This window comes from Schistocerca nitens, chromosome 10 (assembly GCF_023898315.1).
Source record: "Schistocerca nitens isolate TAMUIC-IGC-003100 chromosome 10, iqSchNite1.1, whole genome shotgun sequence".
Taxonomy (NCBI): Eukaryota; Metazoa; Arthropoda; class Insecta; order Orthoptera; family Acrididae; genus Schistocerca; species Schistocerca nitens.
Genome location: NC_064623.1, coordinates 171,743,294 through 171,769,954, shown reverse-complemented (window position 1 = coordinate 171,769,954; position 26,661 = coordinate 171,743,294). Strand labels below are relative to the sequence as shown.

The following is a 26,661-nucleotide window of genomic DNA, read 5'->3' as shown; positions in this document are numbered from 1 at the left end:
TCTAATAGGGGTAATGCAGGAATAGGTTTACTATTGAACAAAAAAATAGGAGTGCGGGTACGCTACTACAAATAGCAGAGTGAACGCATTATTGTGGCCAAGGTAGACACGAAGCCCATGCCTACTACAGTAGTACAAGTTTATATGCCAACTAGCTAGTAGATGATGAAGAAATTGATGAAACGTATGATGAAATAAAAGAAATTATTCAGGTAGTGAAGGGAGACGAAAATTTAATAGTCATGGGTGAGTGGAATTCGAGAGTAGGAACAGGAAGAGAAGGAAACATGGTAGGTGAATATGGATTGGGGGTAAGAAATGAAAGAGGAAGCCGCCTGGTAGAATTTTGCACAGAGCACAACTTAATCATAGCTAACACTTGGTTCAAGAATCATAAAAGAAGGTTGTACACATGGAAGAAGCCTGGAGATATTGACAGGTTTCAGATAGATGGTAAGACAGATAGATGGTAAGACAGATATTTAGGAACCAGATTTTAAATTGTAAGACATTTTCAGGGGCAGATGTGGACTCTGACCACAATCTATTGGTTATGAACTGTAGATGAAAACTGAAGAACTGCAAAAAGGCGGGAACCAGAAGTTGTACAGAGTTTCAGGGAGAGAAAAAGAGAACAATTGACAAGAATGGGGGAAAGAAATTCAGTAGAAGAAGAATGGGTAGCTTTGAGGGATGAAGTAGTGAAGGCAGCAGAGGATCGAGTAGGTAAAAAAACGTGGGCTAGAAGAAATAATTGGTTAACAGAAGAAATATTGAATGTAATTGATGAAAGGAGAAAAAATAAAAATGCAGTAAATGAAGCAGGCAAAAAAGAATACTAACGTCTCAAAAATGAGATCGACAGGAAGTGCAAAGTGTCTAAGCAGGGATGACTAGAGGACAAATGTAAGGATGTAGAGGCTTATCTCACTAGGGGTAAGATAGATACTGCCTACAGGAAAATTAAGGAGACCTATGGAGAAAAGAGAGCCACTTGTATGAATATCAAGAGCTCAGATGGAAACCCAGTTCTAAGCAAAGAAGGGAAAGCAGAAAGGTGGGTCAGTCCTGACAAAATCTCAACCACCTGGTGAGCAAGACGTATGAGACAGGCGAAGTACCCTTAGATTTCAAGAAGAATATAATAATTCCAATCCCAAAGAAAGCAGGTGTTGACAGATGTGAAAATTACAGCACAATCAGCTTAGTATGTCACAGCTGCAAAATACCAACACAAATTCTTTACAGACAAATGGAAAAACTGGTAGAAGCCGACCTCGGGGAAGATCAGTTTGGATTCCGAAGATAAGATGGAATACGTGAGGGATTACTGATCTTACGACTTAGCTTAGAAGAAAGATTAAGGAAAGGCAAACCTACATTTATGGCATTTGTAGACGTAGAGAAAGCTTTTGACAATGTTGACTGGAATACTCTCTTTCAAATTCTAAAGGTGACAGGGGTAAAATACAGGGAGCGAAAGGCTATTTACAATTTGTACAGGAACCACATGGAAGTTATAAGAGTCGAGGGGCATGAAAGGGAAGCAGTGGTTGGGAAGGGAGTGAGACAGGGTTGTAGCATCTCCCCGACGTTATTCAATCTGTATATTGAGCAAGCAGTAAAGGAAACAAAAGAAAAATTCGGTGTAGGTATTAAAAACCATGGAGAAGAAATAAAAACTTTGAGGTGCGCCGATGACATTGGAAGAGCAGTTGAATGGAATGGACAGTGTCTTGATAGGAGGATATAAGATGAACATCAACAAAAGCAAAACGTGGATAATGAAATGTAGTCGAATTAAGTCGGGTGATGCTGAGGGAATTAGATCAGGAAATGAGACACCTAAAGTAGTAAAGGAGTTTTGCTATTTGGGGAGCAAAATAACTGATGATGGTCGAAGTAGAGAGGATATAAAATGTAGACTGGCAATGGCAAGGAAAGCGTTTCTGAAGAAGAGAAATTTGTTAACATCGAGTATAGATTTAAGTGTCAGGAAGTCGTTTCTGAAAGTATGTGTGGAATGTAGCCATGTATGGAAGTGAAACATGGACGATAAATAGTTTGGACAAGAAGAGAATAGAGGCTTTCGAAATGTGGTGGTACAAAAGAATGCTGAAGATTAGATGGGTACATCACATAACTAACAAGGAGGTATTGAATAGAATTGGGGAGAAGAGGAGTTTGTGGCACAACTTGGCAAGAAGAAGGGACCGGTTGGTAGGACATGTTCTGAGGCATCAAGGGATCACAAATGTAGCATTGAAGGGCAGCGTGGAGGGTAAAAATCGTAGAGGGAGACCAAGAGATGAATACACTAAGCAGATTCAGAAGGATGTAGGTTGCAGTAGGTACTGGGAGATGAAGAAGCTTGCACAGGATAGAGTATCATGGAGAGCCGCCACATCGGCCGGCCTCACCTCCAACTGCGCAATGCTACGCGCTGTTCACATCCAACTGCCCAACACTACAATAGCAAATATTTCAACAATGCAAACCAGCCACAGACTGCACACAGCACAGTCAGTGATTTTCATACAGAGCGCTAGGAGGCGTTACCAACATAAAAATGTAAACAGCCTACTTACAACGTGAGATTTCTGATACGCCTAATGATGGGGCTAAATCTCGAAACCGTCATAGTATATAGCGACTTCTGATGTGTAAGTCTTCAGTCAAGAAAAGTATTTTACAACTGCGGCTGATTTGTTGGCCATAAACATATTAATGTTGTTTACTACGGATGGTGAATCTTCTGGATTTTGGGTACATGCTCAAAGATTTCAACCTATACGTTGTAAGATGCAGGTGTGCCAACATCTAGCAGCCAAGAGAGCTCAGTGCGATGAGGAATCAGGATTAATGCGAAAAATGTGCGAATTTGTCGAGATGTTATGATTTACATGTCTTTGAAGCTGTCAGATAATGCGAAAAGATAGTTCGCTTCTTTTACATGCCTACCTCTGCCCAGGAAGTATTCGCCTTTTCGATCTAAGATAGAAGTACTTTTCATTCTCGTTCCCAATTTACACAGCACCGTAATTTTGACAATCGATGGCCATTGCTTTGCAACCATGTAGATTTTTATGGCTCAGGCAGCAACTATTCCAATGTAGTTTTATTTATTTATTTATTTATTTATTTATTTTTTGTATTTCAAACTGTGTCGCTTATATCGTGTTAACGAATAAAAGTTTCACGAAATATGACGACCGTTAATTATATGTTTTGCTCTACCTTCGTACAAAATCTGAACCGGTTCCTACAAGCTTGAAACATAGAAGTGGTGCGGATAAAAACTCACAAAAAACGTGTTTTTGCCCTTAAAATACGAATGAAGCTAGATTTTTGAAAACGAATTTTTAATTTTAATCCCATGGATGCATTTTTTATTTATTTGATTCACTTTAAACCGTTTCTGATAATTCAATTGACGTAACAAAACTTTTACGTGCTACCTTTAGCTCTAATTTAAACAATTTTACCTCGACAACGGATGAAGATTATTGAATAAAAAATTGTTTATACTTCATTCATTTACGTACCTTCGTGTAAAGTTTGAACCGAATCATCCAAGTTTGAAGCACGTCAGTGGCGCGAGTCGAACGCCTTCCAGAAAAACATTTTCTTTCTTTTTTTTACAGACATATTTGGTACCACTAGCTGAGCATTAATTTCAGGCTACTTAAAATCTTGTACAAAAGACATAATCGATTGGTTGGCACAATTTGCCTGGGTGCCAGCTCAAGTTCGTCGTTCTAACCTTGCTTAATGTACGGTATCGTAGATGTTATAATGGCTATAAAAATGGCCGCTGAACCAGACTGAACCAAAAACCCTTTACCCCATGATCCCAGCTCAAAACCCCGATTCTGTGCGCTGCCTTTTCGGACGTATTTGTTACAGCGCTTTGCATGATGTAACGATTCAGCAGGAGTGAGAAAGAGAATATTGTGTAAACTAGGTAACGGTACACCATGCAGAAGCCATTTAAATGATCTTGGAATTAGCACACTTACGAGGTTTGAATGAAAGGTAATGCCTCCACCTTCATTAATGGGGTTTGGACGGGAATATTTTAATAAATCAAACGCACAAAAAAATGCTTAGAATATGATCTTCATTTATTAATATTCATTTTTCCACATAATCACCAGCCAATTGGATACATTTCTGCCGACGATGAACAAGTTTTCTGAAGCAATCACAGAAGAAGTCGACACTGTTTGCAGAGCCACAGTTCTCTCGACGTCTTCATCAGAAGCATAATGATGTCCCCGCAGATTGTCTTTCAATATCGGGAACAGATGGAAGTCGGACGGTGATAAATCTGGACTCTGTGAAGGATGCCGTGCGGTGGTGAGATTCAGTCTCTGAAGTTCTGCTGTGGTGGCACGTGAAGTGTGTGGGCTGGCATTGTCATGCTGCAGGAAAACAAACCCACATGTTCTTGTGAAATGCCGATTGTGCTTGCAGTTTCTCTTTGGGTGATACGACGATCGTCCTGAATCAGTCTGTCAACAATTTGCTTGTGAAACTTGGTGATTGCTGCCACAGGACGTCCAACTCTTTGTTTGTCAGGCAGGTCAGATCTTCCCACCTCAACATCTTGAAACTTACTCGCCCAACGACGCACAGTACTCCCATCAACACAATCACCATAAACTGTTTCCATTCTCTGATGAATCTACTTTGGAGTGATACCTTCTGCTGCCAAGAATTCAATGACTGCACGTTGCTTAAACCATATTGACCGACCATCTGCGCAGGGTTCCATACTTCACACTGTAACAACACAACCGTTCACTGCTAAGACTTCCCGCCAACTGGAGCTGTAGAGATGAGGCTACTGAACAAGCCAGTACCTGCCACATACCAGGGCTGCCAACTGTTGAAGAGTTACGAAGGTTGAGGCATTGGCTTTCAGTCAACCCTGGCACTCCCCAATATATTTTCTCCTTAATGGTATTTGTTGATAACAATAATACATTTCAGTTGAACTGTAGTATACCCAATCACAGTGCTGTGCAGAAAAACCTGTTTCCGTGTAGAGTTTGTCTCTTTGTCGGGGTTTCAAAGCGGATATATGTTCTATCGTTCTTCAGGTATGTAACAAGCTCTCATTTAATGTAAAGCAAGAAGTTGGGATTCTCTGAAAATTGAGAAAAAATTGAGAACATTCCTCAGTAGTCAGTCTTTCTACAACTTATATGAATATCTAGAGTGAGGGATTTAGGAACTCTGTTAGCTTCATGGCAAATTGCAGTGTTTGTTGTAAAGCAGCACAAGTAATAGTAAGTACTGTAAACTTACTCAGTATTTAGAGATGTAGGTAAATGTTTTCTTTGTAAATAAAACTGTAATCAAGTAAATGTTAAGCTACAAAGATAAACCAACAGCTGCCGATATCAATAAACTTCAGAAATGGTGCATGGTGTGCACCCCAGATGCGGTTTACCTCTCTGACAGGTTTAACAGATAACACAAATGTGTTGTACAGTATTTGATATAATTATTGACTAAATTTAAAGGTCGCCAATCCAGTCATAATCTACTCGTTACAAGGCGTAATCTTAGTAGTAAATTAATTATTAATTTTAGAAACTGCTTACACTTCTTGAGGCAGTTTTATTCACGGCGCGCAAATAACCCAGAGTACATCCATCCAATACTTGAGAATTTGAGCTTTTAGCGACTTGCAAGAAATTTAACACACAATTTCGAGGCTTCTCGAAACATATTCTAGCTGATATATCCCACAAAATAGCGAAACTAAAAAAGGCAATTTTTTAATAAATTTTCCCTGGATATGCAGTAAAATGTAAGTTTCTGGAACGATATATTAATTTATTGCTATTGTACTCTATTTGCAACACTTCTGTCGACAGAATTCACGTTTACCACTTGTGCACCCTCAAAATTACGAGGGGTGTTCAATAAGTAATGCAATTAATTAAGTAATGTAATTTCTTTCTCGGCAAATGTCACTTAAAAAATGCAAAATTTGTTGTGGGACATCGTGAAACATTTCCACTTCAGCCCCTGTAGTTTCATGACGTTCTGAAAGGTGGCGGCGCTATACGTAATCTTTAAAATGGCGTCTGTAAAGGAGGTGTGTTCCAGGCAGAGAGCTGTCATTGAGTTTGTTTTGGCAGAAAACCGGAGCCTCGCATATATTCACTGGCGCTTGCGGAATGTCGATGCAGACCTACCAGTGAACAAAAGCACGGTGAGTCGTTGGGCGAGGCGTCTGTCATCACCGCAACAAGGTCGCACAAACCTGTCCGATGTCTCGCGTGCTGGCCACCTGCACGCAGTTACCACTCCTGCAATGTTGGAACGTGCGGACACTCTCATTCGAAATGATCGACGGATCACAGTGAAGTACCTCGCTGCTCAACTGGACTTCTATTAGCAGTGCTGACGCACTCAGCGACCAGTTGGGCCACTCTAAGGTGTATGTTCGCTGGGGTTCCCCGGCGTCTAACAGAAGACCATAAAAAGCAACGAAGGAGTACCTGTGCGGAATTGCTTGCGCCTTATAAGGCTGATCGTGTTAATTTTTTTGTCGAATATCGACACAGACGGTGAAAATCTGGATTCATCACTTCGAACCGGAAACAAAACAGCAAACCATGGGTGTCGCCACGCCACCTCTTCTCCGAAGAAGAATTTTAATACTGCACCCTGTAATGGTTCTTTATTTACGTGACCATTACGGCACTCCAACCCCAGTTCTCGATACCAGTAATATCGTACTACTTTTCTGCGAAGTAACAGACATATTTTTGTGACAATATTCACATTTGGTTTTATTAATGTATAGGTACTCCGACGTATCGATATATTACAGTGATATGGTTCTTGTGTGTATTCATTTCTGTGAGACTGTCATAATCTTTGACTTACTTGTAACCGTTTCGGCGCGAATGCGAACAGAACAGTCTTTGTTTCACTTTGCAGAAGTTAAGTTGTTATTTCGCTTTGTAAAAGAACAGTCAAGTCTTATGTTTCATTAAAGTGGAAATTAAATATATGAAGATTGATACAAAACTGTTTTCTTGATGATGTGACAATTAAGAAGAAGTATATGTGAATTTACAAGAAGTTTAATAAAAATGTGGATCGTGAACACGAAGTCAAAAATTATTTCTGCCATACCATTGTTCTGATCTGGGATTGTTTGATCATTAAGAATTTCCTGTAAAACGCATTTGTTAGGTCTTCAAATATTGCTAAAATACCAATCCGGACCTTCTAGCAGTCAAAGTGGAATCACCCTAGAATCAACAAGATGAGCCATACCAACGAAATCTACGTGGGAATCCATTCAAGATAAGTGCCAAATTTAATGACTTTTTTACAGTGACTTCATTATTGCCATTCTGACGATACCATCCACAGTCAATAACTTTGCTGTTGCCTGATAAAGCGAACATATGCTGCGTGAGCATCATTATTAATCTGATATCTAACCTACTTTGCAAGTGGTGGTATTGTTAGAACCCTCACCCGCTAAACGTATGGCGAAGGTCTTGTGGGACTCTGAAGGGATTATTCTGTTTGATGTCCTCCCTCATGGTGCAACGATCGCCTCGGAAGTGTATTGTGCTCCCCGTAGGACACTGAAGAAACGACTGCAGCGTGTTCGTCGTAACGCAAGGGCTCCCACAAGTCTGCGCACCTTAGAAGACCTCACAAAACTTCATTGGGCTCTTCGTCTTCACCCAGCCTACAGCTTGGATTTCGCACCTTCCGACTTCCAACTGATATATCGTGTAACCGATGTTTAACGGATTCCTTTTAGCACTTATATCAATGACTTCGCACTTTTCATTATTTAGGGTCAATTGCCAATTTTTGCACCATACAGTTGTTGTTGTTGTCTTCAGTCCTGAGACTGGTTTGATGCAGCTCTCCATGCTACTCTATCCTGTGCAAGCTTCTTCATCTCCCAGTACCTACTGCAACCTACATCCTTCTGAATCTGCTTAGTGTCTTCATCTCTTGGTCTCCCTCTACGATTTTTACCCTCCACGCTGCCCTCCAACGCTAAATTCGTCATCCCTTGATGCCTCAGAACATATCCTACCAACCGGTCCCTTCTTCGTGCCACGTTGTGCCACAAACTCTCTTCTCCCCAATTCTATTCAATATCTCATCATTAGTTATGTGATATACCCATCTAATCTTCAACATTCTTCTGTAGCACCACATTTCGAAAGCTTCTCTTCTTGTCCAAACTATTTATCGTCCATGTTTCACTTCCATACATGGCTACACTCCACACAAATACTTTCAGAAACGACTTCCTGACACTTAAATCTATACTCGAAGTTAACAAATTTATCTTCTTCGGAAACGCTTTCCTTGCCATTGCCAGTCTACATTTTATATCCTCTCTACTTCGACCATCATCAGTTATTTTGCTCCCCAAATAGCAAAACTCCTTTACTACTTTAAGTGTCTCATTTCCTAATCTAATTCCCTCAGCCTCACCCGACTTAATTCGACTACATTCCATTATCCTCGTTTTGCTTTTGTTGATGTTCATCTTATATCCTCTTTTCAAGACACTGTATATTCCATTCAACCGATCTTCCACATCCTTTGCTGTCTCTGACAGAATTACAATATCATCGACGAACCTCAAAGTTTTTATTTCTCCTCCATGGATTTTAATACCTACTCCGAATTTTTCTTTTGTTTGCTTTACTGCTTGCTCAATATACAGATTGAATAACATCGGGGAGATGCTACAACCCTGTCTCACTCCCTTCCCAACCACTGCTTCCCTTTCATGCCCCTCGACTCTTATAACTGCCGTCTGTTTTCTGTGCAAATTGTAAATAGCCTTTCGCTCCCTGTATTTTACCCCTGCCACCTTTAGAATTTGAAGGGATTATTCCAGTCAACATTGTCAAAAGCTTTCTCTAAGTCTACAAATGCTAGAAACGTAAATTTGCCTTTCCTTAATCTTTCTTCTAAGATAAGTCGTAAGGTCAGTATTGCCTCACGTGTTCCAATATTTCTACGGAATCCAAACTGATCTTCCCCGAGGTCGGCTTCTACCAGTTTTCCCATTCGTCTGTAAAGAATTCATTTTAGTATTTTGCAGCTGTAACTTATTAAACTGATAGTTATCTTTTCTAAATTTACAATTTCTGTTTTTACTCTGGAATCTCACTGCCTGGAGTAGAATTGTCTTCGATGATGTGTCCAGCTTCGAACTGAGCCCAAGTGACGAGTGAAGACGTGTCCTGAGACGCCCCGAACAGTGGAGGGATACCAACTTGACTCTCGCCCGTCATGGGGACCGTCAACCAGGAGTGCTGGTGAGGGGTGCTGTTTCATTTCCTAGTAGGACCTCTTTGGTCGTCATCCGCTGCACCTTTGCAGCACAGCGGGATGTCGATGATACTCCTCCGCCCCGTTTTGTTGTCCTCCGTGGCAAGACAACCTGGGCTTACATTTTAGCAACATTATGACCGCCACATACGGCAAGAGTTTCTACCGCTCGTCTTCGTGGTTGCCAAACCCTACTTTGGCCAGCAGTATCGCCGGATCTCTTCCCACTACGGCCAGGGCTCTTCAACTAGTGCGGTATGCTGACGATCTAACGCTCCTATTGGACAGACTTTGGCACGATATCCTCACGATAACATACCACAACTCTGTCAATCAATACCAAACCGAATAACTGGTGCCGGCCGTGGTGGCCGAGCGGTTCTTGGCGCTCAGTCCGGAACCGCGCGACTGCTACGGTCGCAGGTTCTAACACTGCCTCGGGCATGGCTGTGTGATGTCCTTAGGTTAGTTAGGTTTAATTAGTTCTAGGCGACTGATGACCTCAGAAGTTAAGTCGCATAGTGCTCAGAGCCATTTGAACCATTATTTGAATAACTGGTTGCGTAAGGTCCAGATGTGAACCAACGAGTTGCTGACTTGCTCAATTTGTGAAGCTCTTTCTCGTTAATAAATCATCCAGTTTTTCTGAAACTGAAATCATTTTTTGCACGTACATGTGCGTCACATTTACGGATTTCCTTGTGATTCAGATAATTTCTTCGTTGTCGGTCGCTTTTTATGTTTTAGAATGTATTTTGCCTATTTGTGTTTCTATGAATTTCCTTCAGTTTTTCAGCTCTTCGAATTTTTTTTTCAGCTGAAATTATGGGAGCAGTACTGTTGTCTATTATTTCCAGAAGACTTCAGTGACTGCTTCAATCAAATTTTCTTAAAGTATTGCACAGGTTTTCCTAGAGTCCATTTGTTGCCGCTACCATGCTGGTCGACATTTCGAACAAAATGTAAGTTACACAATATTAAGGCGGGCCAAGTATCTTTCATTGAGTGCTGCACTACACTTCAGAGTATCATGAAAACGTGACACTACTTTTCATCATAGTCACCAATTCTTTGTAAAGAACGGTCGGGACGTGGTACCATTCCTTTAATTCCTGCACGATAGAAATCCTCTCGCTGGCAATTCGAGTACCGCTGTATTAACGTCCACAATGTTGGAAAATCTGCAGTTGCTGCAGATCAGTTCCTCGATAGCCTGGAAATTGTCGTCTGTGTCTGTTGATCCATTGTAGACAGTGGACAGCGGCTGGTCAAGTATTTAACAATGTTTTTCGCCAACAGCCGTGCAATTGAGACGTTATTTTATTTCATCTACCAGTTCCCCCATTCCACTATCCCATCTTCAGGCCACAAATGCATCTCTCAAAAATAAACGAAGGAAGCACTTGCTATATGATTTATAATTCACGACATCCAGGAACATATGGTTCCAGTATGCCAATATCGTTTATTTTTGAGCGATGCGTATGGGGCTGAAGATGGCATAATGTAATGCCGAAAATGTTGGTTAAAATAAAATAAAATCTCAATTTCACGGCTGTTGGCGAATTCCATTGTTAAACATTGTCGCCTGTGTTCGTCGTCTACAACCTTCCTTCATGATCGGCGACCTCATCACTGAATTGGTGGGAACGGGAGGCAGCCTTTAATACATTATAAACTGCTTCACATGTGAGGACAGCCTTCGTCCCCACCCATGAGATGGCATGCTGACTTTTCGTCAGGGCGCTGATCACCTAGATTTTGAGCGACACTCCTCTCAAATCATCATCATCATCATCATCATCATCGTGATCAGCATTACGCACCTGTACGGCACCAGTGAAATAGTTGGCACCACATCACCGGGGCCAGACGCGACGTTGCATTTCGTCCAGATACCGCGAGAACTTCATGGCAAATGTTGAGCGATTTAGAAGTTTTGCCCACACGAATTGTAGTGTCCCAACTACTTTAACTTAGAGTAGAACGTTTCCATTTTTCGCACTTTTCACTCGCTCACATTTGACGCACCTGTAGTCCGTACCGCAGCAGAAATGTGTGTGCAGGAAAACCGGGGAATGAACTCAGTGATAACCTGGCCAAACCGGCTACCAGCAAACCGACCCCTGAGTGATATTCCAGAAACAGACCTTCGGACGGTGATATGACGTCATGTTTTAGGAATCTGGAATACGGAATGGCTCACTCTGACTTCACCAAACAAACTATGTGTGATGAAGGAGATTATGAATGTGTGGGGGTCTTCCACGCAGGCCTCTCGCAAGGACTCTATTCTTTGGCGGCTCCACATCGGCCATACTTGGCTGACTCGTGGTCATCTTCTCTATCGTGAAGAATCCGCACCAGTGTCGTTGTGGCTCCTGCGTCGAGCTCTTAATTTCCCTGACTCGCTACCCTTGGTGTTACGAGACGATGCCTCAGCAGTTTGTGAAGAGGGCTTTTACCACTCTCTTTAAGGAAAGGCCACTTAACCTTAGCCGGCCGAGGTGGTCTAGCGGTTCAGGCGCTCAGTCCGGAACCGCGCGACTGCTACGGTCGCAGGTTCGAATCCTGCCTCGGGCATGGATGTGTGTGATGTCCTTAGGTTAGTTAGGTTTAAGTAGTTCTAAGTTCTAGGGCACTGATGACCACAGATGTTAAGTCCCATAGTGCTCAGAGCCATTTGAACCATTTGAACTTAACCTTATTGGCCCCTTGAGGGGTTGGGAGAGCACTCCGTTGCCTCTTCTGCCCAGACTGGGCTGCAGCTGTCTTTTCTTGGTGGTCCAAATAGTTCAAATGGTTCTGAGCACTATGGGACTTAACATCTGACGTCATCAGTCCCGTAGACTTAGAACTACTTAATCCTAACCAACCTAAGGACATCACACACATCCATGCCCGAGGCAGGATTCGAAGCTGCGACCGTAGCAGTCGCGCGCTTCCGGACTGAAGCGCCTAGAACCGCTCGGTCACAGCGGCCGGCTTGGTGCTCCAGTCCGAATCTCTACCTGCCCTTTTACCCTCCTTCCCCTCCTCTCGAAGGTCTGTTAGACTTGTTAATCTTTTGCCACTCTGTGCTTCTCTTGCCCTGTCCGTGTTGCTAGTCTTGCCTAGGCAATTTCTGAGTGGAATACCTCTGGTAAGTGGCAGAGGCTGGGGGATGCATGGCCACTTACTGCACTCTGCTTTCCGGGGATTCCAACTGATCCCTAGATGGGGTATCTTGCCTCCTTTCTTCCTCTGTTTCCCTTTCCTCTTTTTGTCCTTTATCTCGCCTTCGTTGACCTTTCGTAGAAGTTAGTGTTTTCTTGCCCTTTGGTTTGTGCAGTAGTCGACATTCAAGTAGACCCGACTGTTCGAGAAAAAAGGGGCTGATGACCTAGTACTTTGGTCCCTTTAATCATCCATCCCACAACCAACCAACTAAAGCCGGAAGATGCACTGTATTTTCTGACAATGCTCCACTCTTGTTACGCAATGGTCTTAGCGTGGAACAATACGTGTAACTTACATTCTGAGGTCCTATCGCAGACGAAAAGGAACAGTTCTCCGTTTATTACGTACTGTACTCTACACTGGCAGAACAGACTGAACACACTGTGATAAAAGTGTACATTCTTCGCCTGAATTCCGTGTTTGGTGTTTTACGTTTCGGTGATTACAGGATTTTTCGATATTGAGAAGATATTGTCACGGGATCGGAGGTATTTGCGGTAACAAGCAGAAGAAATCATAGTTATAGTACTGCTCTGTAACGAGCCACGGGGATCCCTTAGGTCAAAATACTCAGATAATACACCTCAAAATCTTTGGAAATTTCGTCGGTGGAGTTCGCGTTAACCCTGTATGTTGGGAATTTTTAATCTGGTATCTGTTGTAGCAGGACATCCTCCTCCAGCATTTCATTCCCTCAACAGTCCTTGTCGATACCAGTATTATTTTTCGAATTTTGGACAGATCAGTATTGTCTTAGTTACTTTTCTGAAAATTTTAATATGATTTTATACACAGTATGTTCTATTTCAAGCTATGAAAAGGAAATACTGTATAAAATATTTTACTTTCGATGTTAAAATCGATAAGTACTAGTTCTGAATGAACAGTTAAAATTACTTTTTAGACACATTTGAAATTACGAAATATTTGCACATTTAAGGTTTCTGTTATACTTACACATTCCCGAAACTGTTTACTATTTTTATTTATGGATTCATTTATGAAATAATAATGAAAATTAATAATACAATGAAAGCCAGTAGGAATTCATTTGTTAACAGAGATTGTAAACCCTTTAGAATAATGTTTTTTCCGCAGAGTGAGAGAGTCGTAAGTTTGCCTGTGATGAAATCGGAGGTATTCTTGTATAATAGGCGCGAACAATGTAATTTCGGATTTGTTGATGTGAAAAATCAAAAGACTGTATGATATACTAAAACATGAGAAAAATCTGCCACATCAATCTTCAGATTTATTTAGTTCAAACCAACTGCGAGGACCTGTTGTGAGATTTTCAGTTACAAAAATCAGACCCCTAGACAAGAACTGGAGCCATCTCAACATGACTAGCCAAGTGAACCTGAAACTATATTATAATCTTCGGTCCTCTCAAAATCTTCTCAAACACTTTGCTCATTAATTACTTGGACTGGGCATTGTTCAATGTGGTCAATAGCTGGAAGAAGGAAGGAGGCGGGAGATTACACTGTCCAAGCCACAGGTCGCTCATCTCGTCGAATATAAATTTCGTCAGTTCTTTCACGTTTCTTATACACAATGCAGGACAAACCTCTCCCTCTGCAGTTTCCATCAGTCCTAAAGAGATCAGCGGATGTAGTGATAGACTCCCTGATCTTGGAGTGGAAGAAACGAGATATGGATTCCATTTTTCGGCAGATAGCCTTCGAGCTGAAGAACACGCCGAATAAGTAAGTGTATGTGCAAGTGGAAGCACCTGCCATCGTCGTGGTATTTACCAAGATAATCGTCACGCTGTTATCACCAATGAAGAATACTTTTGGAAAACCTTTTATACGCCCTTGTAAGATAAAGTCGTAGGCCCCTGTCTTGTCTGATGGAAAGTAATTTCCCACATCTTGTCGTTCAAGGACTTTCTTTTTCTGCTGCATACTACCGACGTCGTAGAATCCCCCGCATACGGCGGATTCCCACTCTCAGGGTCAAAATTATACAGGCGGTTAGAAGCCGACCTTGGGAAAGACAACTTTGGATTACGCAAAAATGTAGGAACACGCGAGCCAATGCTGATTCTACCACTTATCTTAGAATATATACAGGGTTTTCAATTTATGTGAAAACATTGAAATATCTCGAAAGCAACACATTGGATCAAAAAAAATTATAAATAATATTTGATCGTCTCGGATGGGGACATCCGATGATAACTCAACCGCTGTTCTCACCCCGTGCGTGAAGGCGGGGGCAACTTTGTAATCTCAAGTGGGAACCCCCATTTTTAACTGAAGATTCAGATTCTACGGAAAAAAATACGTATATTTCGTCTACAACAATTTTTCCTTACGCGTCAGATTCCGCTGCAATCGGAAAAATCAAAGTGGTTAGAAAGTCGTATATTTGAAAGTGCTGTCCAATGGTACTTGAATCTCCACGTTGCGAGGGTAGGACAGGCAATTATTGCATAACTCTTAATGGGGCTGCATTGCTTTACGGTTAGTCGTAGTTCACTACCTAGCCACAACGGCGCGTCGAGCGGTCCTATTTTCGTTTTGTCGAAGGAATTCAGCGTTGAGAATGGGGTTTCCCATTAAAAGTTATGAAATAATCGGCTGCCCTACTCTCGCAGGTGGTGCGTTAATTCAAGTACCATTGGTAAGCGTTTTGAAACATACGATTTTCCAACTGTTTTGATTTTTCCAGTTACACCTCCATCTGCCGAAACGAAAAAATGTTTCAGATAAAACTTATGTACTTCCCCGTGGAATCCTAATCTTCAATAAAAAATGAGGGTTTCTGTTTCAGAGATCCGCCCCCACACGCAGGGTGGGATAGGCAGTGTAACTGGATGTCCCTCTCCGTGGCGAATAAACTTCAATTTAAAATTATTTGGATCTGATGTGTAGTTTTCGAGATGTTTCGATGTCTTCTGATAAACTGAACACCCTGCATACGTTTATAGCATTTGCAGATTTAGAGAAAGCTTTTGAAAATGTTATTGTATTTTTACATTGTGGAAGCTGTAAGGGAAACTAAGGAGAAATTTCGAAAGCAAATTAAACATTAGTGAGAAGATATTAAAAACTTGTTTGTCGATGACATTATAGTTCTGTTAGAACCGGCAAAAGACTTGCAAGAGCATTTGACAGAATGGGTAGTGTCTAGAAAAGAAGCTATAAAAAGAACAGCAACAAAAGTAAACAAGGCTAATGGAATGTAGCTGAATTAAATCAGGAGATGGTGAGGGAATTAGATTAGGAAATGTGGCACTAGATCTAATAGAAGCGTTTTGCTGTTTCGGCAGCAAAATAACTAACGATGGTAGAAACAGAGAAGATATAAAATGCATACTGGAAATAACAAGAGAAATGTTTCTGAAAAAGAGAAATTTGGTAACATCGAATGTAAATTTAAATGTTAGGAAGTCACTTCTGAAGGTATTTATTTGGGGTGTAGCATTATATGGAAGTGAAATGTGGACGATAAACAGCTGAGAACAGAAGAGAATAGATCTTGCGTTGTCGTGCTACAGAATAATACTGAAGATTAGATGGGAAGGCCAACGACCTTGCCGCAGTGTTAATACCGGTTCCCGTCAGATCACCGAAGTTGAGCGCTGTCGGGCTGGGCTAGCACTTGGATGGGTGACCATCTGGTTTTCCGAGCGCTGTTGGCAAGCCTTGTGAGGCAAACTGAGGAACTGCTCGATTGAGAAGTAGCGGCTCCGGTCTCGGAAACCGACATACGGCCCTGAGAGCGGTGTGCTGACGACATGATCCTCAATATCCGCATCTAGTGACGCCTTTGGGCCTTCATGGCCTGTTCGGGAGGAGTTAGATGGGAAGACCGAATAACTAATCAGGAAGTACTAAAAAGGATCGCTTGATAAGACAGATCCTAAGGCATCAACTAATCGACAACCTGAGGATGGAGAGAAGTTTGGGGATTAAAAATTACAGACGTAAATCGAGGTTTCAATTCAGTAAGCCGGCCGGAGTGGCCGTGCGGTTCTAGGCGCCACAGTCTGGAATCGAGCGACCGCTACGGTCGCAGGTTCGAATCCTGCCTCGGGCATGGATGTGTGTGATGTCCTTAGGTTAGTTAGGTTTAATTAGTTCTACATTCTAGGCGACTGATGACCTCAGAAGTTAAGTCACATAGTGCTCAGAGCCATTTGAACCATTTGAATTCAGTAAACAGATGTAAACAGATGCCGGTTTTAATAAAATGGTTCAAATGGCTCTGAGCACTATGGGACTTAAATTCTGAGGTCAGCAGTCCCCTAGACTTAGAACTACTTAAACCTAACTAACCTAAGGACATCACACACATCCACGCCCCAGGCAGGATTCGAACCTGCAACTGTAGTAGCAGTTCCGGACTGAAGCGCCTAGAACCACTCGGCCACATCGGCCGGCCCGGTTTTAATAGTTATGCAGAGATGATGAGGCTTGTGCAGGGTAGAGTAGCGTGGAGAGATGCATCAAACCAGTCTTCAGACTGAAGACCACAACACCATCAGATGATGCTGAACTGAGAATTTTAATGAACATGACTTAGCTAATGTCTTGGGCTAGAGGATCACACATGGCGTTGGTGTGTTGTATGTGCAACACTCGTCCCCTGTGCCAGTTGTTGTGTGGAAGGGCTTCTGAGACGTGGTTGAGCAAGTGATTTGTGTAACATGCAACATCGTCGTGAGATGACCCCATTCGAACGTGGTATGGTGGTCGGTGCCCGACCGATGGGAATTGCGATTTCGGCAGTCGCCCAGATATTCGGCTTCACACTTTCAACCGCGCCCAGGATGCGTCGTGAATGATTGAATGAGGGTGTCATAGCCGACAACAGACGAACTACCCAGCGCGCAGCTATTCTCGATGACGGGCGACATCTGAGATGGTTCGTCAGTAGTGGCAGTAGGCCAACATTGCAACAAATCACGTCTCATTTCAACAATGGACGTGCTGCGTACGCCTCCCAGCGAATAGTTAGTAGGAATATGGGTTCCATGTGGTATGAGAGCGGGTGCCACACATGGGTGCCACTGTTAACCCAACGCCATTGGGCACAACGGCTTGAATTTGTCGCCGGTCACCAGGGTTTGACACTGGAACGATGGTGTAAGGGTGGTACGATCCGAGGCCGACGAGAAAGACAGGCCGTGGTGAGTACGTCACATCACGTGACACTGCAGGTCTCATGAGCGGCAGTAGCGGTTAGATTAGATTAGATTAGTTTTTCGTTCCGTAGATCCGTGCTGAGGAGATCCTCGTGAATGTGGAACATGTCAATTTTTTTAAATTTTTTGTTTAAGCTGAAATATCAGTATTAATAGTATGAATATATACAATACATCATTTGTTTCTAGTAAAAAAATCGCCAATGGAGTAGAAGGAGTTGGCCACTAGTAAGTCTTTCAGGCTCCTTTTAAACTGATCTTTATTTGTAACTAATTTTTTTATGTTTGCTGGCAAATTATTGGAGATGACTGTTCCTGAGTAGTGGACCCCTTTTTGAACTAAAGTAAGTGCTTTTAAGTCCTTGTGCAGATAATTTTTGTTCCTGGTATTGTATGTATGAACTGAGCTGCTTGTTGGAAAAAGAGATATATTATTTAGGACAAATTTCATTAAGGAGTAAATATACTGAGAGGCAGTAGTTAGTACACCCAGTTCTTTGAAGAGGTTTCTACATGACGTCCGTGAATTTACTCCATAAATAATACGTATTACACGCTTTTGGACTCTGAAAACTTTTGTTTGACTTGAGGAGTTACCCCAAATTATTATACCATATGACATTATGGAACGAAAGTAGGTAAAGTATGCAAGCTTTTTCATTTTTATGTCGCCTATGTCAGCTAACACTCGAAATGCAAATACAGATTTGTTAAGGCGGAGAGCGATTAACTGTCTCAGTCGAGTTTAATAATTCTTGTCTATGTGTTTAAATGCACGCAAGTTCTTGATGCCACACGACAAAATGGAGATCTGTAGTGGGTACCTTTTCGATTATGTATTGATTCCTCCCGGGTTGAAAGGAACCGAGCGTTCACGAAGTGTGGCGAGCAAACATGTGTGACGTCACATGATCGTTGCAGGGCCTGTATATATCACTGGCCCCGTATGGTCGGACGAATCACGATTTCAACTACTCCATGTCGATAGGGGGCACCTTGTGTGGCGCATACCACGTGAATAGATGGATCCCGCCGGCAAGAAAGTGTGGTCCAAAGCGGCGCTGCCTCTGTCATGGTCTGTGTTGGAATAAGCCCCCTATTTGTTGTGAAAGGGACTTTGAATGGTCGGCGGTATGCTGAGCTCCTCGGAGACCATCCCCGCCCATTTTTGGCCTTTCAGTCCCCTGACGGTCCTGCGGTGATTCACGATGAAAACGCGCCGCCACATCGCTCCCACATCGTTTGGGAATGGTTCCAGGAACATGAAGGGGAAGTCCAAACTCTGAGATGGCCACACCGGAGCCCAGATTTGAGCCGCATCGAGCATATCTGAGATGTCATGGAAAGCAGGCTCTGTGCCACGGGTCCTGCACCCACGAACAGACCAGAATTCGCTGCCGTTGTGCAAGCGATTTGGTGTCAGCTGCTTCCAGAGGAGTACCAGTGACTTGTAGACCCACTCCCATTGTGTCTCATTTGAGACCGCAGGGCCAGAGGATTCCCCACACATTATTAGGTGCTTATCCCATGACATTTGCTAAGTCAGTACATACAACCAACATGAGCGGTGGCGCTCGTTACTGGCGCGCCAGTCTCTTGGATGTCCATTATCGATCCTTCGATGTTTCTTATCTTTGCTTGCCTTACTGTTTTCCGACTTCGCGGGGCGAGTGGCAGTTGACGTTTGCTCGGGCTACCTGCTGAGACGCCGCGAGGTACGAGGAGGGAAGCAACCACGTATATGTGGAGTTGGTTGTACGCGGTCTGCCGGTTCAGCATGGAGGATATGTGTTGGCTGCCTGCCTGCCTGTCTGCTCTCCTGATTTTGCTCGCCGTGCCTTGCGACCGCCTAGCTTGGGTTGCTGTCTGTTGTATCCTACACGAGCCATACTGGATGTCCAGCAGAAGTTAAGCAGCCTTGTGTTTCTTTAAAGAAAAGGAGCAAATGTATAAGACCTTTTGTAACCAATTTTGGTGGCCTCTTAAGTGTGGCCTTCGTGTTGCCTTTGGGGAGAGCTAATTCTTTTAAATTTAAATAGTTAGGGTTCCCCGTCCTTTATAATCTTTTGGGGGTTTAATTTGAATTTTCTCTTTGGGGTTCCTTCCTTGTGCTTGGTTAAATGTTTACTTGTATAGCGGGAAGTGACTCCTGGTTAAAACTCGGAGAAGGTGTTTGATGTTACTGCCGCTTCCGGCATTTGTCTTTTCAATTAATTGTTGTCATCCCTTCGAGTGACCTGGTGTCACTCCTCGTTAATTGATGCTGGTTTATGTGTACTTAATTTTGAATTGGCCACTTGAATTAATATTTTGGAGCGCAGTATACCACTAAGGCAACCTCATTCTATACCATCTTCTGCCCCGGTCTAGTACCTTAATTTTCAGTGGCACGGGTTAGCTCCACTACCGGTTTTACTGATGTGCTACCTTCAAAATATTATCTTCTATAAAAATGGTTCAAATGGGTCTGAGCACTATGGGACTTAACAGCTCAGGTCATCAGTCCCCTACAACTTAGAACTACTTAAACCTAACTAACCTAAGGACATCACACACATTCACGCCCGAGGCAGGATTCGAACCTGCGACCGTAGCAGTCTCGCGGTTCCGGACTGAGGCGCCTAGAACCGCTCGGCCACCACAGCCGCATTATCTTGTATAAGTTTGCCCCATGTGTGTCTGGGAACACAGAGATGAGCTTTAGTGTGACTTCAGTGCTAGTCAGTTAGTGGAATCTTCATTTTGGCTTGGCTTCCACTGAAGAGTTTGAGTGGAGTGTAGTGTGTTTGATTTGTTATTCGTTTAATTCATGGGGAGCAAGACATTTAAAGACTATTGGTATTAACTCCCCTAGTTGATGAGTGTTGCTAATTCGTTCCAGATGGCCTACTACTTATTCAGTGGCAAGGCTGTTGATTAGTTGGTTACTGTGAGTACAAATTCACGCTATTTATTTGTTGCCGAAATTGTTGAAGTGTCTGTATCGTGATTCGATCACTAGCTACGTGTTTGAGCTAAATTGATATAAACCTTACATTGCCTCCTTAAAATTTGTTGCCAGCAGAAACCCTTAAGACAACTAAGTTTTGTCACTGCTTATGTTAACATTTACTGGGAGCAATATTTCATGTAGTTAACTTTGTCTTAAAATGTGTATTTCTCTGGTGTAATAAACGAGTGATAAAAGAAAAAAGCAAAGGGGCCTGGTCCTTCCTATTGTGTCCGGCTTGTAACACGTATCACAACAGTTGTATGTAAACCCATCTAGTGGTTCGAGGTCTCCAGATAGCATTCCGTTTTGAGCTACATGGCTGAAAGCTGCTTACTTTTCATAAGCAACAATGCCAATTCATGTTACTGACGATACATCCAAAAACAGCAAATTTTAAGGAGTTTAGCGTTGTTCAGTTACTGGCTGGTTGTCCAACATGGTTAGATTGTCAGTTGAGTCCATGCTTTCAGATCATATCTACGATAAATCCTAGGGTGTCTCAGTTAAACAAAAATATTGCAGCGTAAATCAGAGTCACTACACAAACAGGTACGGGAATATAAAAACGTGCGATTCATGTTCGACGTTAACGTATGAATGACGGACTTCTCTGTTTCGGCTCTGGCAAGTAAGCATCAAGGGGAAGGGTTCAAATGGAAAACTGCCTGACGGAACTGTAGCTATGTCCACAAAAACGGGGAAACGCACACACCTTTGAAACAGTTCTACCAAATCCCATCAGATACTCCAAAAGGTGGCATGTGCCATAGTTCTGTACAAAAAAATCGTACCTGAGCCTGTGTCTATATTGTGTAGGAAACGATTTATCTTAGTAGCGCAGGCCACTCTTGATGCACGTAACGACGGAGCCTCCCCTGAGGGCCTTGCTTGGCGGTGTTGGCACCCCAATAGCTGACTCTGGCCACATTGATTCCCAATGTTAGTACATTCCTCGGATTCTTTTACGAAAAATTTAAAGCTCATTCTAACAAGCATTATATCACTATACTCACCTTTTCGGGCGCTTTCGAATACCGTTAAAGTATACCATTCTAGGTAAAAAATCGTACTTACTTCAAAATCTCGATCTGTACAATAGTACCTTGTTGTTGTTGTTGTGGTCTTCAGTCCAGCTCTCCATGCTACTCTATCCTGTGCAAGGTTCTTCATCTCCCAGTACCTACTGCAACCTACATCATTCTGAATCTGTTTAGTATGTTCATCTCTTGGTCTCCCTCTACGATTTTTACCATCTACGCTGCCCTCCAATACTAAATTGGTAATCCCTTGATGCCTCAGAATATTCCCTACCAACCGATCCCTTCTTCTAGTCAAGTTGTGCCACAAATTTTTCTTCTCTACAATTCTATTCAATACCTCCTCATTAGTTATGTGATCTACCCATCTTATCACGTACCAAACTAAACTGAAGAGCCAAAGGAACTGATACACCTACCTAATACTGTGTACGGCCCCTGGGAGCACGCAGAGGTGCCTCAACACGACGTTGCATGGACTCAACTAATGGCTGGGGCAGAGCTCGAGGGAACTGACACCATGAATCCTGCAGGGCTGTCCATAAATCCGTAAGAGTACGAGAGGGTATGGAGAGCTTTTCTGAACAGCGCGTTGCAAGGCATCCCAAATATGCTCAATAATGTTTATGTCTGGGGAGTTTGGTGGCCAGTTGAAGCGTTTAAAATCAGAAGGAGTGTTCCTGGAGCCACCCTGTACCAGTATTGGACCTGTGAGGTGTTGCATTGTCCTGCTGGAATTGCCCAAGTCCGTCGGAACGCACAATGGACATGAATGGATGCAGGTGATCAGACAGGATGCTTACGTAAGTGTCACCCGTCAGAGTTGTATCTAGGCGTATCAGGGGTCCCATACCACTCCAACTGCACACGCCCAACACCGTTACAGAACCTCCACCAGCTTGAACAGTCTCCTGCCGACAAGCAGGGTCGATGGATTCGTGTGGTTACCTCCATAGCCGTACACGTCCATCCGCTCGATACAATTTGAAACGAGACTCGTCCGACCAGGAACATGTTTCCAGTCATCAATAGTCCAATGTCGTTGTTGACGGACCCAGCCGAGGCGTAAGGCCTTGTGTCATGCAGGCATCAAGGGTATATGAATGGGCCTTCGGCTCCGAAAGCCCATATCGATGATGTTTCGTTCTATAGTTCGCACGCTGACACTTGTTGATGGCCCAGCACTGAAATCTGCAGCAGTTAGCGGAAGGGTTGGACTTCTGTCACGTTGAACGATTCTCTGATGACCTCAGTCTCATAGTGCTCAGAGCCTTCTTCTGTCGTCGTCGGTCCCGCTCTTGCAGGATCTTTTTCCGGGCGCAGCGATGTAGGAGATTTGATGTTTTACGGGATTTCTGATATTCACGGTACACTCGTGAAACGGTCGTACGGGAAAATCCCCACTTCATTGCTACCTCGGAGACACTGTGACCCATCGCTCGTGCGCGGACTATTAGCACCACATTCAAACCCACTGAAATCTTGATAACCTGCAATTGTAGCAGCAGTAACGAATCTAACAGCTCCAACGGGCACTTGGCTTATATAGGCGTTGCCGACCGCAGCGGCGTATTCTGCCTGTTTATGTATCTCTGTATTTGAATATCCATGCTTATACCAGTTTCTTTGGCGCTTCAATGTACATCCCACTTGATGTACTATCATTTTCTGAAAACGTCATTTAGATACCTCGGTCCGTTCACGAAATAAAAGGGCAGTTACGTTTTACGTGACTCACCCTGTATAAATATACACTGACGAAAAAAAACCGCAGCTCCAAGGAGGAATTATGCTACATAAACGAAAATTGGTAGGCCTGTTTCTACATCTGAAAAATGGCGTCTATTCAGATTTCGCGCCACTCACATAGGAGTGGCCCTAGCAGCACCACTACGAGAATGCAAATGAGGTTTCCTTTATACAGGGTGGTCCATTGACCGTGACCGGGCCAAATATCTCACGAAATAAGCGTCTAACGAAAAAACTACAAGGAACGAAACTCGTCTAGCTTGAAGGGGGAAACCAGATGGCGTTATGGTTGGCCCGCTAGATGGCGCTGCCATAGGTCAAACGGATATCAACTGCGTTTTTTTAAATAGGAACCCCCATTTTTTATTACATATTCGTGTAGTACGTAAAGAAATATGAATGTCTTGGTTGCACCACTTTTTTCGCATTGTGACAGAGGGCGCTGTAATAGTCACCAACATATGGCTCACAATTTTAGACGAACAGTTGGTAACAGGTAGGTTTTTTAAATTAAAATACAGAACGTAGGTACGTTTGAACATTTTATTTCGGTTGTTCCAATGTGATACATGTACCTTTGTAAACTTATCATTTCTGAGAACGCATGCTGTTACAGCGTGATTACCTGTAAATACCACACTAATGCAATGAATACTCAAAATGATGTCCGTCAACATCAATGCATTTGGCAATACGTGTAACGACATTCCTCTCAACAGCGAGTAGATCGCCTTCCGTAATGTTCGCACATGCATTGAGAATGCGCTGACGCATGTTGTCAGGCGTTGTCGCTAGATCATGATGGCAAATATCCTTCACCTTTCCCCACACAAAGAAATCCGAGGACGTCAGATCCGGTGAACGTGCGGGCCATGGTATGGTGCTTCGACGACCAATCCACCTGTCATGAAATATGCTATTCAATATCGCTCCAACCGCACGCGAGCTATGTGCCGGACATCCATCATGTTGGAAGTAGATCGCCATTCTGTCATGCAGTGAAACATCTTGTAGTAACATCGGTAGAACTTCACGTAGGAAATCAGCACACATTGCACCATTTAGACTGCCATCGATAAAATGGGGGCCAATTATCCTTCCTCCCATAATGCCGCACCATACATTAACCAGCCAAGGTCGCTGATGTTCCACTTGTCGTAGCCATCGTGGATTTTCCGTTGCCCAATAGTGCATATTATGCCGGTTTACGTTACCGCTGTTGGTGAATGACGCTTCGTCGCTAAATAGAACGCGTGCAAAAAATCTGTCATCGTCCCGTAATTTCTCTTGTGCCCAGAGGCAGAACTGTACACGACGTTCAAAGTCGTCGCCATGCAATTCCTGGTGCATAGAAATATGGTACGGGTGCTGATGTTGATGTAGCATTCTCAACACCGACTTTTTGAGATTCCCGATTCTCGCGCAATTTGTCTGCTACTGATGTGCGGATTAGCCGCGACAGCAGCTAAAACACCTTCTTGGGCGTCACCATTTGTTGCAGGTCGTGTTTGACGTTTCACATGTGGCTGGACACTTCCTGTTTCCTTAAATAACGTAACTATCCGGCGAACGGTCCGGACATTTGGATGATGTCGTCCAGGATACCGAGCAGCAAACATAGCACAGGCCTGTTGGGCATTTTGATCACAATAGCCATACATCAACACGATATCGACCTTTTCCGCAATTGGTAAACGGTCCATTTTAACACGGGTAATGTATTACGAAGCAAATACCGTCCGCTTTGGTGGAATCTTACGTGATAAGACCTACTTATATGTTTGTGACTATTACAGCGCCATCTACCACAAAGTGAAAAAAGTGGTCCAACTAAAACATTCATATTTCTTTACATACTACACGAATATGTAATAAAAAATGGGGGTTCCTATTTTTAAAAAACGCAGTTGTCCGTTTGACCTATGGCAGCGCCATCTATTGGGCCAACCATAGCGCCATCTGGTTTCCCCCTTCAAGCTAGACGGGTTTCGTACTTCGTAGTTTTTCCGTTTGATGCTTATTTCTTGAGATATTTGGCGCAGTCACTATCAATGCACCACCCTGTATACAGGCTGTAATGCGCGTGAGTGTTAGTTACCTTTGAGACTGGACATTGTGAGTTGATGTTAGTCAAGAGCGCCTAAGATGACACAGACTCCATTATGAACACTTCACTGAGTTTGAACGAGATCGTGTAATAAGGCCACGAGAAACTGCGATACTGCAGGAAGACTTGGCAGAAATGGAGCAACAAGATTGCCGGCAGCGGTAGTTACGAGAATGTACGGTCCAAAGAAGACCAGGCTTCGGGTGGCCATTTGCCACCTCCGAGAGGAAAGGCCTTCGTGTTCAGTGTATGACTCTGGCGCATCGTACTGCATCTGCAGCAGCAATTTGAGCAGCAGTTGGTACTACAGTGAAACGTCGAACTGTTACATCTACATCTACATCCATACTCCGTAAGCCACCTGACGCTGTGTGGCGGAGGGTATATTGAGTACCTCTATCGGTTCTCCCCTCTATTCCAGTCTCGTATTGTTCGTGGAAAGAAGGATTGTCGGTATGCCTCTGTGTGGGCTCTAATCTCTCTGATTTTATCCTCATGGTCTCTTCGCGAGATATACGTAGGAGGGAGCAATATACTGCTTGACTCCTCGGTGAAGGTATGTTCTCGAAGCTTCAATAAAAGCCCGTACCGAGCTACTGAGCGTCTCTCCTGCAGAGTCTTCCACTGGAGTTTATCTATCATCTCCGTAACGCTTTCGCGACTACTAAATGATCCTGTAACGAAGCGCGCTCCTCTCCGTTGGATCTTCTCTATCTCTTCTACCAACCCTATCTGGTACGGATCCCACACTGCTGAGCAATATTCAAGCAGTGGGCGAACAAGCGTACTGTAACCTACTTCCTTTGTTTTCGGATTGCATTTCCTTAGGATTCTTCCAATGAATCTCAGTCTGGCATCTGCTTTACCGACGATCAACTTTATATGATCATTCCATTTTAAATCACTCCTAATGCGTACTCCCAGATAATTTGTGGAATTAACTGCTTCCAGTTGGTGACCTGCTATATTGTAGTATTCGCAGTACATTACACTTGTCTACACTGAGATTCAATTGCCATTCCCTGCACCATGCGTCAATTCGCTGCAGATC

At 43.2% G+C, this 26,661-nt stretch overlaps 1 pseudogene; it reads left to right on the top strand.

Annotated features, from left to right (window-relative positions):
• The first annotated feature begins 16,101 nt into the window (after positions 1-16,101).
• Positions 16,102-16,219, top strand: LOC126210919 (5S ribosomal RNA; annotated as a pseudogene).
• The last annotated feature ends 10,442 nt before the right edge of the window (positions 16,220-26,661 follow it).